The sequence below is a fragment of the Chrysochloris asiatica genome, unplaced genomic scaffold (genome assembly GCF_000296735.1).
Source record: "Chrysochloris asiatica unplaced genomic scaffold, ChrAsi1.0 scaffold00005, whole genome shotgun sequence".
Classification (NCBI taxonomy): domain Eukaryota; kingdom Metazoa; phylum Chordata; class Mammalia; order Afrosoricida; family Chrysochloridae; genus Chrysochloris; species Chrysochloris asiatica.
The window spans coordinates 10,802,468-10,815,296 of NW_006408523.1; the positions used below are offsets into that span (position 1 = coordinate 10,802,468).

The following is a 12,829-nucleotide window of genomic DNA, read 5'->3' on the forward strand; positions in this document are numbered from 1 at the left end:
AAAGAGGAAGACCCCCAATAAGATGGATTGGCACAATGGCAGCAGCAATGGGGTCAAGTGTAAAAACAGATGTGAGGATGGTGCAGGACCAAGCAGTGTTTTGTTATGTTGTGCATAGATAGGATCGCTATGAGCCTGCACTGACTAGACAGCACCTAACAACAGCAATGTGCCAGGAACCAGTGACTTCTAAGTTAATAGTTACTCTCTGGACAATCTCTTAGATTCATAGTGGAGAAAGACATGTAATGAAGTAGTAATACAATATGATAATTCCATTGGCAAGTTGGTATGTTGCATGCTCAAGGAGGAAGGGGCAGTGGTGGTTCAGTGGCAGCTCTCTCACCTTGCATGCAGGAGACTCGGGTTCAATTCCTAGCCAATGAGCATCGTGCAAAGGCACCCTTTTCTATCAATGGAGGCTCGCATGTTGCTTGGATACTGAGCAGGCTTCAGTGGCGCTTCTAAACTAAGACAGGCTTAGACCCTTTCCCCTGGCCAGCAGCACAGAGGCTGTACGATGTCTGGAGTTATTGTCAAAGACGTGAACCAGCAGGAGTTAGTCAGAGCCCAGGCAGGCTTCCTCAAAAAATCTGGGAAGCTAAAAGTCCCTGAATGGGTAGACACTGTCAATCTGGCCAAGCAGAAAGAACTTGCTCCCTATGATGATGAGAACTGGTTCTACACACGAGCTGTTTCCACAGCACAGCACCTGTGCCTTCGGGGTGGAGCTGGGGTCAGCTCCATGACTAAGATCTACGGGGGGGCGGCAGAGAAACGGCGTCATGCCTAGCCACTTCAGTCGAGATTCCAAGAGTGTTGCTAGCCGGGTCCTCCAAGCCCTAGAGGGGCTCAAAATGGTGGAGAAGGACCAAGATGGCGGCCGCAAACTGACACCTCAGGGACAGACAGATCTCAACAGAATCGCTGGACAGGTGGCTGCTGCCAACAAGAAACATTAGAACAAATGCTGCTGGGTAAATCAATTGTCTCGTTGGTTAAAATAAAAAAAAGACAGACAGACTTAGAAAAAAGGCCCAGTGAGCTACTTCCAAAAATCAGCCAGTGAAACCTTATGGATCACAGTGGTTTGATCTGCAACCCATCACGGTGATGGTTCAGGACCAAGCAGTGTTTCCTTCTGCTGTGCATGGATGGGGTCACCATCAGTCAGAAGCTGACTGGACAGCAGGGCACAGTAACAATATACAGATTCAAAACTGCCTTGTCCTGACACCAGCCTAAGAGGTTAGGATTTGCGAGGAGGGCCATACCCCCTCAGTGGCAGATGGTAATTACAGGAGTGGACATGTGTCGTGGATTGAATGTGTCTCCCACTATATATGCCAACTTGGCTGGGCCATGCTTCTCGGTGGTGTGGCAGTTATGCAATGATGTAACTTGGCAGTTACGAAATGATGAAACCACTGTGATGTGATCTGATCTAACCAGTCCATCCGTTGTAGAGGGATTAGAGTGTGCTGTGACATCCTTACTCAGATCATAACCCTGATCTAATGCACATGGATATTTCCCTGGGACATGGCATCTGTAGATTCTCTGTAGAGATCAAAGGAGAGAGACACGAGCAGAGAAAGAAGGACCTGACTTACCATCACGAAAGAAGAAGTAGGAGTGGAGTGAGGCCTTCGTCCTTATAGTCCCTACACTAGCACCTCCTAGACCCAGAGGAAAATTGATGCCAAGACACGTGTAACTCTTACAGGGATGCCAGATCTAGAGATGCTGAAAGGAGTCAGGACCTTCCTTTGGAGCCAGTATAGAGAACTGATCTTCTGAATTTGCACTTCGAGCTGTCTGAACTGTGAAAGAGTAACTTTCTGCTTGTTAAAACCACCATACTTGTGGTATTTCTGTTATAGCAGCACTAGAGAACTAAGACAGATATGTTTCCTGGGGAAGAGGCAGGGTGGCCTCCCGCACCCTAAATTTACCTGCACTCCCCTTCAAGCACTTTCTATCCTCCAGGCTCCTTTTCAAAAGCTCCTTTCTTTTTCTTTATTCTTTCCTGAGATTGGCCAAGTGGCAGCATCGATGGACTCAAGCGTGGCAACAGTAGTGAGGTTGGCTCAGGATCGGGCAGTGTTTCAGTCTGCTGTGCATAAGGTCACTATGGGTTGGTACTGACTCGATGGCACCTAACATCAACAACAACAACACTCATCTAAATAAAGGGCCCTTGCAGCAGGCACAGTTGTTAAATGCTCAATGGCTAACTGAAGTCACCTCCTAGGAGAAAGATGTGGCAGTCTGCCTCCGTAAAACTCAACAAGTTGAAAACTGTAAGGAACAGGTCTACCCTGTCCTGTAGGGTTGCTGTGAGTTGTAATTAACAGCAATGGGTAAGCATCCAACTAGTCATAATAGTATCTGTTTAAAATTGTACTTACTGAATGTGATGGGTAAAAATCTGCTATTCATCCTTGATTTTGAAACCTGGAGAGTAAAGACTTTGCCCCTTTCCAAAGCACCTGCAAGTGAATTCCAATTCATTGTAAGGGCATCTGTCCTCGATTGATTTTGTTCTCCCTTGGGAATCCTACAGTAGGATAAGTGATCTTGTGAGCTGAAGGACCAGCCACTTTGCAAGTGTTGATTCAGCTGCTGGAGCTTGAAAATTTACCCTTTACAGCCTCCATGTAAAGGGTGTGAGGAGGTGGCTTCTGACTTACTGTACATACTCCCATACGGTCAACAGAAGACCTATCCAACAAGACAGAAGATTTCTTGGCTTATTAAATAGGCAGATGGGTGGACTAATATCTAGAAGACACATTTGGCTCTCTATCACTCTCCCTATTATTTGCGAATGTCCCCGAACCTTGAAAGAGCATTGTACTTACTTATAGGTAAAGTCACAGGATTGATTGGCGTTTGTTGAAAATTCTCTTTGGCTTTGAGAGAGAACCAGTTGAGAAGCAATTTTGGTGTACTGTTTTCAAAAGCTTAGTCAGTTTTTCCAATATGATTTCTTAAACAATCAGTCCTCTATTGATTTAAGATCCATTATAATGTCTAAATTATCATACATACCTAAATTTGCTTCCAAATTTCCCATTCTGGTTTATTGATCTAGCTATTGCCACATGAATACCATCTTATATTACAGATTTTATTACAGCTTTATAATTTAAAATGTTGTTCTTCATTTTAAACCTTATCTTGAATAGTCTCATGCATTTATTCTGACAGATGGAATTCAAATCTAGAATCACATTATAAAACCATTCCATTAGAATTTTGAATCGAATCACATTAACAACTTGTAGGTTAATTTGGAATGTTTACCTTTTTGCAAATCAAGTTTCCCATCTTGGAACATGGACTAAATCTCTCCATTTATTCAAGTCTTCTCGAGATTGATCATGGAAAGGGTCAATAATCTAGTGGGCAGGACAACCAAATAAGCTAGTATGGTAAGTGCTGATAGGGAAGTGTTAAGGAGATCCACAGGAATTTACTGATCACTAAATCCTGGTGTGGTGCCCTAGGATAAGCACTCGCCTCAAGGTTGGTTTGAATCACAAGGTTGGCAGTTCAAACTCACCAACCACTCCTCGGAAACCCTACATAGGTTAACTGTGAGTTGGAACTGACTCAACGGCACTAACAACAACAACAACAAATTCCTTGTAGAATCACAAGTAAATCGTTAAGCACACATGTGTGAACAAATGCCTTTTGTGTACTGTTTTCTCTCCCCTTTTCTGCCCCCAAATAATAATTCTTTCTTCTGCTTTATTCGGGTGCTTTTTTAATACTTCTATTCCTTTGTACTATTATACCTTTTTATAAGTTCTCACTCACTGTATGCTGTGAATTCTTGGGGAGCAGAGCAGAACTTTATAACTCCATGGCTCCCCATAGTACTGGATACCTTAGGTTTTGATTGCCTCTTCTTCACCCCTTGGTTGAGGGAGAGATTCCCATCCTAGAATTATGGCTGAACATGGGTCATCTGGCACTGAATAGATGAAATTGACAACTGTTGCTTAGTCTCATTACACAGCGCTCAGTTTGAGGATGGTGGCCACTGTATGTCACATAGGACCATATAGGAGCTGCACTTTAGAACAGAGGGAACAACCAGGCTCTGTGAGAGTCAAGCTTTGTCATAAAGATTAATAGCCTTGGAACATGTGGTCTGGCTGGTGACCACACTGGTCACCAGAAAGTGGAAGTGGAAAAACAGCAATGAAATTGTGAGCTGTTCCAACCTTGTTCAGTAGACTCCTGTGAACTCAGGTTGAGACCTGGTTGGCCTGGGGACTCCTGGGCCCAGAGACAGTGACATGGCCACAGAGGACTATAGTGGAGAGTGCAGCACCCAGCTGATATGAAGTGAGGGAAGATGTACAAGAACACCGATACTTACAGACAGTACCCACTTGACCTGACTTCAATGGCTGGATGATCAGAACTTGACTAGAAGAAAGAAGAGGAAAAAAAAAGAGTTGTTGTTGTTAAGTACCGTAGAGTCATTTCCAACCCATAGCGACCCTGCACAGGGTTTCTGAGGCTGCAAATCCTTACGGGAGCAGAAAGCCTCATCTTTCTCCTGCGGAACAGCTGATAGTTTCTAACTGCCAGCCTTGAGTTTAGCAGCCTGATTCGTAACCACTACACTACCAAAAAAGAGTAATCTGCTACAGTTTGATGAACTTGACCTATACTTATGGATGTAGTAGCTTAAAAGGGGGAACAGCAAGGATGATTCCCACCCCCTTGGTACACAGGATTGACAGGGATGGGCAACGTATACATTGTTGTTGTGAAGTGGCATCGAGTTGATTCCAACCCATAGTGACCCTGTATAGGGTTTCCAAGGAGCAGCTGGTAAGCTTGAACCACTGACCTTGCAGTTTAAACAACTTTGCCATCTGATGCGTCAACCCACAGCACCACACCAGGACTTAGACACTGGCTACCCAAAATATGGAGGCTACAAAGGCAAGAAGTGACTGGCTTACAAGCTTTCAAGAGGGAGTCTAGTTCCAGAGGGGGTGGGGAAAAGTAGAATCTCCACAGAGTGGTTTCCTGTTGGGGACCGCAAGCACTGAAATGCTGAGGCCCTGTGTCATGGACGAAAATCCAACACGAAGGCCCCACTCAGGATTGCTAGCCAGGGACCCTGAGGGCCAAAGGAAGTGACATCCTGACGTCCCGCGTTCATTGGTTTTTGCAAACTCACTGGTGGGCTACCTCTGTATAATTTTCTTTGATCTTATTATTCATTCTATGCTTCCAACTCCAGTAATTGTAACTTCTGAGAAAATGGTTTCTTATGTGCCTCTCTTAATGTCTCCACTGTGTTGCCAGTGTGTAGGGTCCTGGGAACAAATCTCTCTGAGGAACAAGCTCTGGCCACCTGGCAAGCATGTCCAAACTGCTCTTTATCAAGTTATTCAGTTATGTTTGATATTAACTTAATACATGAGCTCTTGATATCCATGTACCATATTGAAACCAAAACCCTTTCTAAAGCTGAGGCCATAAAAGTTCCAAAGGCAGGTTTGCTGGGATTACGCAAGGAGGCTCTGGAAAGAATTCGCCCAGGGTATTCACTCAAAGTAGATTGGTAAATTCTGGGAGTATTGTTCAAGGAATAATAGTAGCAGCACCTTCAAACTGTCCCCAGGTGTAACCCATTAACTTGGATGTCCTCCTTCCTCCTGAAAACTTAAGCCAGGTAGCTGAAACAGCTTGACTCTCTTCAGACCTTTTCAATCCTTTTCATCTTTTCCCATTAGAGATTAAGTGCTATAGGTATATTAATTAGCCTTGAGAAACCTCACGTCGCTGCCTTAGGATTTAAGCCTAAAAAGTAATTTATAACAGTTTGCTTGAATCTTTGGAAAATTAAGAATGTTAGATTATTAAGACAATTTGCGATGTATATTTTAGAATTTGTTCCTGTAAATCATTGTGTCCTGTTTTGAACGATTAATCACATTTCATTTCTGTACCCTGTCTTAATAATCACCTTCTTCCTTTGTGTACAATTCCTCCCTGAAATAAAAGACGAATGCAGATTGAATCCTGCATGCATTACTGTTTGCAGGGCCATGCTGCTTGCCATGCAGGGTCTGTCTGCCAGTCTTGCATCCACTCTGGTCTTGGAGTGTCTCCTTTTTTCTCTTGTTGCATCTTTGTGTATATTCTTTTTCTATTTCTTTTGCCGCCAGATCTCTCTACTTCGTGAACCAAACTTCCCTGTCAAGGCAGGTCCCCAACAGTTTCCAGTCTGTTGGGACAGGGCTGATGAAAGGAGATGGGGATAGGACTCTTGTGGTACAAAAGTGAATAATTGCTATCAGGACTGACTGTGAGGGTCAGACATGTAAAGGTAGACGTTTTGTAACAAAAGGAGGGGAGTGATTGATTTTGAAGTCCAGGAGCAGAGGTCCCTGGGACCATCAAGTGAGAAAAGAGAAGTGCAGGACCCTACTCAGAGAAGCAGTGATGCCAAAAATGGAGGCAGAGGTGATGACATGGAGAGATGGAGTGGCTGGGGATTCTGGACTCAGGGAGGGAGAGGGTCTATGTGCTTGACAGCCGGGGAGCAGGCTTGCGGGGTATACCCTTTGGTTGTTTGGTAATGCATGGAGGGGATTGTAATCATTGCAATGAAATGAAATATGATAGGATGAATGTAAAACTTGTGTTCTCCCATGTAAACTATCACATAATTCACAATAAGAACTTAAAAGAAAACAAAAAAGATTTATAGTCTTGGAAACCCAATACAGGGTCAATACGAGTCAGAATCAACCTGAGGACACATAATCACCACTACCACCACTGCACATTTGGAGCTCTGATGGCATAGTGGATTATGTGTTGGGTTGCTACTGCAAGGTCAGCTGTTCGAATCCACCAGCCACTCCTTGGAAACCCTCTCACAGTCACTATGAGTCAGAAAACACTCGAGGGCACTTAACAACAACAACAACTGCACATTGGTAAGTTTAGTATATTGTTGTTACGTGATATTGGGTCAGTTCCAACTCATAGTAACCTTGTATAGGGTTTCCAAGGCTGTAAATTTTTGCAGAAGCAGAAAGTCTCATCTTTCTCGTGAACATGTATTACATTGGAATGCAGACTTTAAGGAATCTCCGTATTAACTATTTTCCTCCCATTCCCCATCTCCTCTACAAGTGAAGGCTCCACGGCATGGAGAGTCTTGGGTCAGCGGACACATCATTTCCAGTGATGGGTATTGGACCTGAAGAGGTTAAGTAAGAATCTGCAATCCTGGGTGGAGAAGTGAGGTAGTCAGATTACAGAGTCGGCTCTGCTTACACAGGGCCTTCTAGCAGATGGATTTCCAAACACTCCAGGCCCTGCCACTCTGCCCTTTGCTTTACTTCTAGAACTGCTTGCTCTCTTTGCAAAGCTCTATTATTTTTTTTATATATATATAAAAAAAGAGCATAAAGAAGCCAGCCCTGCCTTACTTCAGCTAAATTCCCCTCTCCACAGAGAACAGCAAGGGCCCTCTGTCTCCACTGGGAGAGGCCCAGGCTTCAGTGAGAAAGACAATCCCTCAGCCACACACCATGGGTCCATCCAAATATTAGCTGTGGCGACGTTCCTGCTTGGAAAACATTAGACACTCCGCACTCACAGCTCTACCTTCCAGAGAACACAATCGCTTTTGTTTTTCTTTTTCCAGGTCACTGAGGCTTGACCCTGGCAGTAACCTTATCTGCACATTGCTCAAGGTTTGGAGAAGTAGGCTTAGGTCTTCTGGTTTTCTGGACAATGCCTGTTTCCCATTGTTCTTCTCTGCTTAGGTCCCATCAGCAGGAGGTATGGCCGGAAGTTAATGAGAGAAACAGAAGTATGCCCTATGTGGCTCACAGAAGACCCGAAGCTGGGTGTTCCGCTGACTTCTGGGAGGATGATCAACTTCAGGGACTGGGTTCCACCCACTGTTCATCATATCTTTGGGGAAAGGTGTCCTACACTGAGGTTAAATAAATAAGTTTTACCTCTTGCACCTGGAATTAAGATGGCTCTGAGATGATACTATCATCTGTAACCAAAATCAATATTTTTCATGTCATTATCTGATTATACAATGAAGGTCAATTTATCATATTAGAAAAACCTTGCACAATGAGGCAACATTGAGTCATGGCTTTTAAGAAAAAGTGTTCCAATAGATGCTAGGCTGTGGCTTATCGGGTTTGCCATTTTTCTCAGGGTAGGGATTGATGTTAAATTGAAAAGTATGTTGAGAAAGGTTAGGCACACACTAAAGTCAGTGTTTGGACTTAACTGAATATTATTACTAATAATTGGCATTGCTGTGGCATGAAATCATAGGGAGAGGCAGGTGTGGTAGGTTCTTGTCGGCACTAGCCACCAACTCAGGGTTTAGCCAAGGTGAGTCTCGTATGCTGTTTCCCACTGCAGCAGTGATCTGAGAAACTGCATTTTGAATTGTTTTTAAAAGTTTTAAAACTTAAAAGTGTAAACAACTCAAACATCCATCAACTGATGAGTGGATGAGTCAAACATGATATATCCAAAAGCTGGAACATTGCTGGATAATAATAAAAGAATAAAGTATTAATCCATGGTACAACATGGCTGAACCTTGGAAATATTGAGCTAAGTGAACGAAGCCAATAAAATTCCACATATTCTGACTCCATTTGTTTAGGAATAGGTGACAGTAGACTGGTAGTTGCTTAGGGCCGAGAAGGATTGTGGGAAGACGGGAAGTGGTTGTTATGGGGGTCCAGGGTTTCTTTGTAGGGTAATGAAAATATTCTAAAACAGATTGAAGTGATAGATTGTCAACTCTGTGAATATACTAAAAGCCACTGCATTTTACACTTCAAATGGATTAACTGCATGATATATAAACTATAGTTTAATAAAGCTGTTTAAAAAATGATAGTTTTTTATTTATGAACAGGCCATTTTTAAACAACCCCATTTAATGTAGTAAATACTTTTTAAAAAACGAATGCTTATATTTCTATAAAAACATCACCCACTGCTATATCTCCCATTTATCTACCTGGTCAAGCAGGGTTTTAGACACGGCTAAGGGTGTCTGTAGACACCCTAGTATCCCTCTGCTTAGAGGACTAAAAGGCATGAGAGTAAGTGATCAATGGCCTTCCTACCAAGTATAGGGCTCCCTTACCTTGTTTCGCTCGTGTCTCTCCCCATCCAGGTGCGCAGTGAACACTGGGGTTGACATTGTGAGGGTGTATCAGGCCCAGGAAAGCCCTCAGCTTGTACTCCTCTGAAAAGTCAATGTACCCCAAACCAGCGTTATCAAGTCAGTTCTGACTCCTAGTGAGCCCACAGGACAGGGTAGAACTAACAGCTCCCTCCATAGGCTTCCTGAGACTGTATATCTGTACAGGAGCAGACTGCCTCATCTCTCTCCTGAAGAGCAGCAGGTGGATTTGAACCATTGACCTCTTGGTTAAAAGACCAATGATTAACCCGCTGTACCACCAGAGCTCCTTAATATACTCAAACTCATCAACTGTCCTTTAAGACTCAAGAATCTGATGAAGACAAAGGGAAATTAATTTTTCTGTTGTGTTACTAAAGTCCACTAACATTTCCTATTTTACAAAACTGTGATTTCAGATGGGATCTGTCCTCACATTTTCAAAACCTCCATCCCCATCCTTATTCCTAGACATTGATCCTAGGTATCGTCATGAACTGCAACTCCTTGGTTTTTGTACCTCCACATTGGTAGACACGCCTGTGGTCTCCCCCTGCCCTTCATTCCTCTTGTTTGCTGTAATATTGCTGTTAGGGATTCTATTCCTCCCACTCTCTCAAGATTTCACTCACACATGCAAGTAGCTTACCTCTCTCTTTCTCTTCTGCATTATAACATTCTGTCTCTGGAGTATTTCCATTAGCGTATACATATGTTTTCAAAACTCTGCCTTCCTGGAACCATCAATGGAGAAGAGCGGAGAGCGGGACCCTACCCAGAGAAGCAGTGATGCCTGCGACGGAGGCAGAGAAGATGATATGAAGAGATGGAGTGACTGGGGACTTGAGATCCAGAGAGGAAGAGGGGCTGTGTGCTGATGACTGTGGGGAGGGGGGCGGTAAGCAGGCTTGCAGGGTATACCCTTTGGTTGGGTGATGATGCATGGACGGGATGGTAACTATGGCAATGAAATGATATATGATAGCATGAATGTAAAACTGATGTTCTCCCATGTAAACTACCACATAATTCACAATAAAACATTTATTAAAACAAAACACAAAACAAACAAAAAACCTCTGCCTTGACCCTCCTCCTTTGTCGCATTTACCCTATTTCTCTTCCCGCCTTTCTCAGACAGTTTCAAAGGAACTGGCTGTAACGGGTGCTTACATTTCCTCACCGAACTTTTTGCCACTTCCACTCACCACGTCTCTGTCCTTTTTCCATTCGACCTCTTAGTAGCCCAGGTAGCTACTCTGGCCCAGGTAGCCACTCTCGCTTTCTGGACACTCTTTTTTCTTTGTTTCTGTGATGCCACACTCCCAAGGAGTCCTTTCCTTCTGACTTGCCACTCCTTGGCCTCATTTTCTCATTTCCCTTCCTCTCCCTGATCTCTGAATGCTGTAGCACACTGGGTTTGGTCATAAAGATGATCATCAATGACACTTTTCCTACTAAGCTGGCTTTGGCTCAGGGGAAAGTTGAAATTCCATGATTATCCAGGGACTTAAGTTTTAACACTCACTTGAGGTAGTAGATACCAATAAAATAAGATGTTAATATTTTATGCAGGCAGACTCAGGATATTCAAAGGGCTACATTTCTAGGGAAATCATTATTTAAAAGATCACAAAGCTCCAAACTGACATTCTTTCCCTTCATTTAGTAATAATGTATTGTGTTTTCAGTGAAAGTTTACACAGCAGTTTAGGTTCCCATTCAACAAATTCTACACAAGTTGTTCAGTGACAGTGCCTATATACTACACAACACATAGAAATTCTCATTATTACTGTTGCGGTTGTTTCATTTTCATTAATCTAGTTTCCCTGTTCCCTTACATTCTCAACTTTGTTTTACAGTAATTGTTGATCATTTGGTCTCATATTGCTGTTGTTGTTAAGTGCTGTAGATTCAGTTCTGACCCATAGCGACCCTGTTTCTGAGAAGGGTCTCCGAGAAGGGTTTCTGAGAAGCAGCTGGTGAGCTTGAACCGCCAACCTTGAGGTTCAAACTGACTTTGCAGTCCAGCGCATTAACCCACAGTGCCACACCAGGATTCCTCGGTCTCATATAGATGAGTTCTTAAAGGAGCACCATACTTATAGTGGATATTCATTATTTTTTTAGTCAATTTGGTATCTATTCACAAGGTAACCTCACTGGTTAGTTTCAGTTCAAATTTGAAGGAGTACCCCAATGCAACAGTCTTGAGGAGTCCTCCAGTCTCATAGGTCTGGCTTTGTTTTTGTTTTTAATGTGAGGCTCTGTTTCACCTTTTTCTCCCACTCTATCAGAGTGCACCTATTAGGATCCTAATTACAATGGTCAACAGTGGTAGCTGGGCACCATCTAGTTCTTCTGGTCTCAGGGTCCTTTTCTTTTTTGCATCTTTGGTTTCTTTTATTCTCTTTTGCTATGGATGAATAGAGACCAATGGTTATATCATATACAGCTGCTCATGAGCATTTATGACCCCAGATATCCCTCATTAAACCAGGATGTAGAACATAGCCGTATGGACTATATTATGCCAACTGACTGACCTGTTCCATGAGGTGTCTGGTGATGCCACAGAAGATGCCTAATTATGCTTCCTATGTGCCTTATAGTCACACAGATGTTGTTGTTGTTAGGTGCCATCAAGTCGGTACTGACTCATAGTGACACTATGCCAACAGAACAAAACACTGCCCGGTCGTGGGTCAACTTCACAAATAATACATATGCCTATTTTTCTTAAAAAATGTTTGTGTTTTGGGTGAACGTTTACATAGAAAATTAGGTTTCATTAACAATTTTATGCATACGAGAGGGAGTGTGGTGGCTCTGTAGGATAAGCACTGGACTGCGAACCACAAGATTTGAGCCCACTAGCCACTGCAGAGAAGAAAAATGAGACTTTATACTTCCACAAAGATTTATAGCCTCAGAAATCCTATACAGGGTCAATACAAGTCGGAACTAACTCAACGGCACTTAACAACAAAAACCTACATAGTTGTTGTTTTTATTGTTAAGTGCTATCAAGTCGGTTCCAACTCATAATGACCCTGTGTAGGGTTTCCAAGGAGCAGCTGGTGAGCTTGACTCTCCAACCTTTAGGTTCACGCCAACCTTATAGTCCACTGCATTAACCCACAGCACCACACCAGAACGCCATCCTACATAGTTGTTGTTGTTGTTGTTAAGTGTGGTTGAGTTGATTCCGACTCACAGCAACCCTGTGTAGTATTTCCAAGGAGTAGCTGGTGATCTTGAACCACTGACCTTGCAGTTCTAATGACTTTGCAGTCTGATGTATTAGCCCACAGCGCCACACCAGGACTCCATCCTACATAGTTGGTGTTGCTGTTGTCAGGTGCCATCGAGCTGGAACCAACTCACAGCGACCCCACGCACAGCAGAACGAAACAACGTCCGATCCTGGGCCAACCTCACCACTGCTGTCACACTTGACACCATCAATGATGCCACCTGGCCAATCCATCTCGTTGGGGGTCTTCCTCTTTTTCTCTGACCCCCTCCCCCATATTACCCAGCATGATATCCTTCTCCAGTGACTGTTCTCTCCTGACAATATGTCCAAAGTATGAGAGA

General features: G+C 43.4%; 1 pseudogene; it reads left to right on the forward strand.

Moving 5' to 3' along the window:
• Nucleotides 1-493: 493 nt before the first annotated feature.
• LOC102840248 lies at nucleotides 494-962 on the forward strand (annotated as a pseudogene).
• Nucleotides 963-12,829: the final 11,867 nt, after the last annotated feature.